Below are 6,468 nucleotides of genomic sequence, written 5' to 3'. Positions count from 1 at the left end.
AATTTCTTCAAGTGGATCCTGAGGTTGCATCTTTGTGGTAGACGCGATATGATCATTTTCAAAACCTAAAGGTTCACCTTCATAGATGCAATCGAGCCTATGGTCTCCTCAACCATCATTTCATGGGCCTGCTATGTGTGACTCCTCAATTTGTGTCGGTCAATACTTATCCTTTGACTTATGTTGAACACTTCCACCTCATTGGTTTCAACAACCATGTGTGGTACTTAGGCCAGTAGTTCCACTTTTAATATGTTCTCAGCTACGTAAGCCGATATTCTTTTCAATGTGTAGAATTCAAACATCATCCTCAAATTCGTCTCCCCAGCCAGTTGGTCGGATTGTGTCATAAGTCATCTCACCCATTATCTCTTTGTCCCACATAAAACCATCGGTTGGATGGAGTCTCAAAGATTAAAATGCCTCCTCTAGAGGCATGTAAGCAAACCATGCTGGTGTGCAAAGCGCTATGTTGGCTAGATTCTTATGAAAAATTCTTTTATCTACATGGTTCACCTCTGCCATGTAGTATCCTTGGTCTGCTTCGACATTCTCCATTATCCTATCATTTCTCCAGATTGTTATTCTTTGATGAAGTGAAGAAGGCACCGATCCCACTTCATGGATCCATTCTTGACCTATAAGTAAATTGTAGCTAGCCTTTGACGCTATAACCATAAACATTGTGTGTCGAGTTATAGACCTCGTGGTTGCATCGACCTATATGACCCCCATAGTTTTCCCTTCATAATTTGAAAGCACCATGTTATGAGGTCTCAAGTATGTGTAAAACTTTCCTATTTTTTTCAATAAGAAATGGGGCATTTAGTTATCAGTCTCCCTATCAATCTACCAATATTTTGTTCAGCACCGTATTCTCAACTTTTGCTCTTATAAACAGGGGTTTTAAATGAATTTTCATCCCCTCATAAGGCCTTTCGAAAAACGCATTATGTTCTTCAATACACCTGTTATCCATCACAAAATAGCCCACTAGTTTGTGCTTAGCCATCTCTTCTTCCTCACAATCTTCAGGTTCAACAACTTTCGTTACACAATCGTACTCCTTAGGGAGTACCAACAACATGTTGCACAACACGTCCAAATCATCTTCTGACCCAAAATCGAAATTGTCAATCACTAACTCGTCATCCTTCAATGGTACCTCTTCTTTTGCCTTTCCTTTCAAGTGGCCAATTTTAGGAGAAAACAATTGTCTCCCCATTGGTTTCTTCACCTGGTTTTTCATTTGACTTTGATATGCATAATTATTATGCAACTTCCTTTTCAACTTTTTTCTTTCTCTGAAATCTTCTCCATTGAGTTCTTGACATTGGGTTTTTTCTATTATAATTACTGGGACCATATGAATGCCTCTCAAACATCTTAAAATTCCCTCGATATGTCATTGATGAATCTCGACCCATTTCAAAATTCCTTCACTTTTGATTCACAGACTATTATCCTTTTCCAACAGGTTTCGTCCACCTCCCTTGGGGAGCGTTGGATGCTGCTACATAAGTAACAGGCTTACACTTTGTTGGGCATGAAACTATTCCTTCTTCTGAGGGGCCCCTCTTTTGTCGAAATAGAAATTAGGCATATTTTTCCCCCAGTTCTCATTCTTTTTTGCCTGTTGGGCGCTTTCGACCTTCTTTGCATCCTTTTTATCGAACACGGCACTATATTAAGGACACAACATCACTTCTGAATCTCCAGCTTTGTACCTGTGGATAAATTCCAGCAACGTCTCTCCAGCCTTAGGGTAAACATCCTCAATCTGGTTCTCACTTTCGAACTCATCCATGTCGAAATCCTCAGTAATTTTGACCATGTTGTTGGTTACAGGCTCTACGTAACTGGTTTCCCCTGCTTGTAACGGGTCAGAGTCGATCTTTATTAGAGCCTTGCTTTTGGAAATTTTCAGCCTTCCTTCATTCAACGCATTCTGAACAAGATCCCTGAAAAGAAAGCATTGTGAGGTCTTATGCCCTTGAAAATTATGTATTTACAAAATCCTCGTTTCTTTCAAATGGTGGTACTTTATTTCGCACCTGGTGGCACTAGTACTTGACCATCTGCAACCAATAAGTTAAAAATCTCATCACATTTGGTCACGTTGAAGGTGTAAGTTTCCTTAGGGAACTTATCATTTTTCTCAGGTTAGGAAGGATTCTTCCCGTTTGTAGGCATAAGTAACTTACACACATATGGGGGACCTGGCTTTAATTTAGCCACATTGACCTTAATTCCTTCGACATGGTTATACTCGACATCTGACGTCAAATCATTGTCTTCCATGTCGACGAATGCCACATGTTCCTTCTTACCTTTATTTACTCTGGCTTTCTCAGCCTTTAGTCTTTCGACTTGTTGAACTCTGTCGGTCAACTGAGACATATCTCTCAGATATTGTGTATCTATTTTTTTTCCTAATAGAGTAATATAATCCTCCAACAGCCATTTCCACTAACTTGTGCTTAAGCACTTAAGTCAAACACCATATTTTTAATAATAGGAATTGATTTAGGTAATCGTCGATTGATTCAACAAACTTTTTCTTCACACTCGACAATTCTTCCAGACTAATCTTGGATTGCCCCATGTAAAACTACTCATGGAACAACCTTTCTAATTGAGTCCAATCATTGATGGAATGGGCAGGGAGCATTGTAAACCATGTAAAGGAATTATCTCATTCTTAAGTTCTCATTATTCGTTATGTCTTCTGTCTCAGTCAAATATCGGGCAATATGCTCGACGGTAGACTCATTTGTATCACCAGCAACTTTGGTGAACTTAGGGACTTTTCATCCCCTTGGCAATTTAGTTTGTAACACATATTCTAATATAGGGGATGTATAATTTGTCCTTTGTATGCCTATGTTCACACCATTTTGAGCCATTTTTCATTTGACAAAGGTTTCAAGGTTGTTTTCTCCCAACATATTTCCTTGTAGAACTTGGTGAATGACTTGATCGATGTCTTGGTTTTGATTAACCATTATGACAGATGGATACTCAACTTACCTATGCAACCCTTGTTCCACTACCTGGGGCACGAATTGTTGCCCCATAATTTACCGTGTTTTATTCTAAGGCTACCCTTAATTTCTAACTTTCCTAACGACTTAGGGTTGTACCATAGGTCGTACTTGCGCTGGGGGCGCCAAAACAATCAGCAATACAATTCATTTGAATTGATAATTATTGGTAACTCTGATTCGTATTTTGAATCATTTTGTTAAATATAGTACCCATTTGTTAGGTAAGAGTATTGACCATATCTTGGTTACTCTCATTCATCTGCCATCGCATTGCCATTACAGAATTTGACGTAAACATTGGCATTGCCTGGGAACCAAATCCCATTCTCATCTGGGGTGAAATAGTTAGACCATGGTTACCTATGGCCGACCCAGACGCTAATATTGGCGAATATGTATTTGCAACATTATCTACAAAAGTTGCAGGATTAGTATGTAGGTTTTCCATCACTGATGTTGGCATTCCATAAGGTTGGTCATGCTCCAACATGGGCATTGTAAAACCTGGGGCGAAAGGCTTATATTATGTCACCATAATTGGTCTAGGAGTCACTGGGTGACTCTAGGTTATTGAAGGGGTAAAATCATCCCTTCTTGCATAGTTGATGACATAACCTTCGTTGACGATATGGTTGTCATGCTAGCAAATGAAGGGATTGGCTCGGTTGACGTTGCAATGATTGTGTTTGCCCTAGTGCTATTAGAAGGTTGTTATCCATTGTTGTTCCTGGGAATAGTCATTCTTCTGGCGTATTTCCTCATAGGTTTCCTAATTTTTTTTTCTTAGTTATCCTACCACTCCTCGGTCGCATGCACACTCATAAGATGATAAATCAATGAAATGAAGAACTTAATAAAAATGAAAGTTTAGTGAAACAAAAACTAAACTTCGCACAAAAAGGGTCCCATCAGCTGTGCCAATTCGTTTACTGGTGAATTCGATAAACAAAACAAGTTTCTATGAATACTTAAAGGATCAAACTCAAAAATATCTTAGAACATATTTGTGTGAATCGTAGTTTTTGAACATGTTGTTGTCGAAATCGAAGAGCAGTGTTTGAAAGATAATGATATGAATTTAAGTGAAATCGAACTGTAAAAGATTTTCAAATAAAGTGACTGAAATTGAAATGCGAAGATTTAAAGGTAAAATGACAGGAAATAACTTGAATGCAGTAATAACTTGACTGTAAAATGCTTTGAATTTATAAATATGGAACATATATGTACATATTTCCTCACTCGTTTCTCAATACGCATATACTTTGAGTCTGCAGGAATTTCAGTATAATTGTGGACCCCTACAACATAAGAAAACGTCTACTTATATACTGGTCTAAAAATAACTACCCACAATGGTCGATTAGACACATCGCGCCATGTTTCTTCTCCATTTATCATACCCCAAATTTTGCCCCACCCAATCCATCTTCATATTTACATATGCACCTCACTCAACATGTTTGCATATCTTCGTATGACCATTTCATCTGGTCATAAAGTCCCATTTTTATGCATAGATTAAAGTTCAGTAATAAAGGATTAGATAACTTTGATTGTGTTATTTTGATAAGTTCAGTTCACACATTCTTATCATGCATCATTATATCCATTAGGATGTTAATTTTGATAGCTCATGGCCCTTTTGGATATTACTTTTGTTTGACTAAAGTTTGATTTTCAATAACAACTACTTGTAGTAATTGAATTATGTGATTCACTCATGCATACATCTATCATATACCATGTCATTCATGCATTTGTTCTTCGATGTGTTTCTTCTATCATGCACTAATTGGCACTTATGGCATTGCATTTAGTGTGTGAAAGCGTAGAGATTTATTTTGGATTTCATTAAGGATTAGTGTTAGTTAATTGAAGTTATATCATTGCATTTCATTTCAAAAAAAAACATTAAGTCTTATTTGGTTTTGTATTGTTAAATTGTTTTGTTATTAGATCTTAATAAAGGTATATTTTGTGTTTTGTTTGAAAATTAGTAGTAATAATAATTAAAATTTGTTTTACAATTTGAAAGGAGCCAAGAAATTCAAAAAAAAAATCATGAACATTGTTTACCAATTAGATTATCTTCACTTATTTCTTACATCAAGATTGGTACACTTTTTACATGGAGAACAAAGACAATATAAAAATGCTAAGTGTAGTAATTTCCCAACTTACAAGTGTGGTCTCATTACTTTGTCCTCATCCTTGGAGCAACATTTATGATTATATGGACAAATTTTTTCCTATATAAATACACAGAAGCAGTAGACATTTAGCATAATTTAGGAGTATAAATAAAACCTGAGTCAAAAACATAAAAAGCACAAAAACAAATTATAATTTGAAGAAGCATAGCGGAGTTTTACATCGGTAGGTTAAAATAATTTTGGAACCTCAAAAAGTAACTGATCATATATCCATTTTTGTCACTAAACAACAAATCATCTTGCTAAAAAAAACTCTAATCTCAGAACCAGAAACATAAATAAGTATAGATTTTTAATAAGAAGGGGGGATCATAGGCATCAAGAAAAAATTTAAAATTTTCTAGCAAGATACAACTCAAAAGAAAAAAAAACTTAAGAGCAACTACCATCACAATAGTTTTTTTTCATAAACCTAAATTACAACAATACAAACCAGTGACAATAGAAACTAAGTTGAATCAAAAGCACATGGAGTGAACTAATACACCCTAATAAACTTAGAGCACCAACAAATTATTTGAATCAGTGAAAATCACAACCATTGCCACATCCGAACAACACCAAAAAATCTGAAAAAAGGAGAAGTCGAAGACAAGTGTAGAAGAGCAAGTTGAAAATATTACCTTCATAATACATTTCTGCACGCCATTCACTTTAGTTTGTTGCTTCATTCTGCTTCACTTTCATTTTCTTATTCTTCCTATTTCATTATTTGCATTTTTTATGTCGGTTGTTGCTTCCTTTATTTGTTTTCATCGTTTTTATGCTTGTCCTTATTTTTGTTGATATGGATCCGATTTCATGTAAGGAATTGTGATTGAAGGGATGAGAAAGGAGAGAGCTCGGTCATGAACAAAGGAGAAAGGAGAGATTATCATGTTGAATCGCCTTTTTCTAAAAAGGAATTTGAAACACCCGTGTAGTTTGAGATTTTAGTTTTTTTTCATTTTGTCTGCCTTATTGCTAATTGAATCGGGTCAAAGGGACCCGACCCACTCCCTTTAGCCTACGCCCCATTTGGGCTTCATACCCTTCCATCCATTGTCTACACCTCTGCCAAAAGCCAATTCATATTTCATTTTTATTTCCCTTTTTTTATTTTATTTTGTTTGTTTTCATATTATTTATTTATTGTTAATTTTTTTAGTGATGGAAAAAATTAAAAAAAATATAGGGTTAGCCTTGTTTAAAAAAGAAGCTTATTA

General features: G+C 35.8%; 1 long non-coding RNA gene across 1 annotated transcript; it reads right to left on the bottom strand.

Annotated features, from left to right (window-relative positions):
• Positions 1 to 5,096: 5,096 nt before the first annotated feature.
• On the bottom strand, positions 5,097 to 6,168 carry LOC127121483 (uncharacterized). The gene is made up of 2 exons (XR_007803463.1): positions 5,887 to 6,168; positions 5,097 to 5,299 (listed from the first exon to the last, which is right to left on the bottom strand). It is a non-coding gene; the product is annotated as an uncharacterized LOC127121483 (long non-coding RNA).
• Positions 6,169 to 6,468: the final 300 nt, after the last annotated feature.

This window comes from Lathyrus oleraceus, chromosome 2, assembly GCF_024323335.1.
Source record: "Lathyrus oleraceus cultivar Zhongwan6 chromosome 2, CAAS_Psat_ZW6_1.0, whole genome shotgun sequence".
Taxonomy (NCBI): Eukaryota; Viridiplantae; Streptophyta; class Magnoliopsida; order Fabales; family Fabaceae; genus Lathyrus; species Lathyrus oleraceus.
The sequence above is the reverse complement of the archived record's forward strand: the minus strand, read 5'-3'. Positions and strand labels throughout refer to the sequence as shown.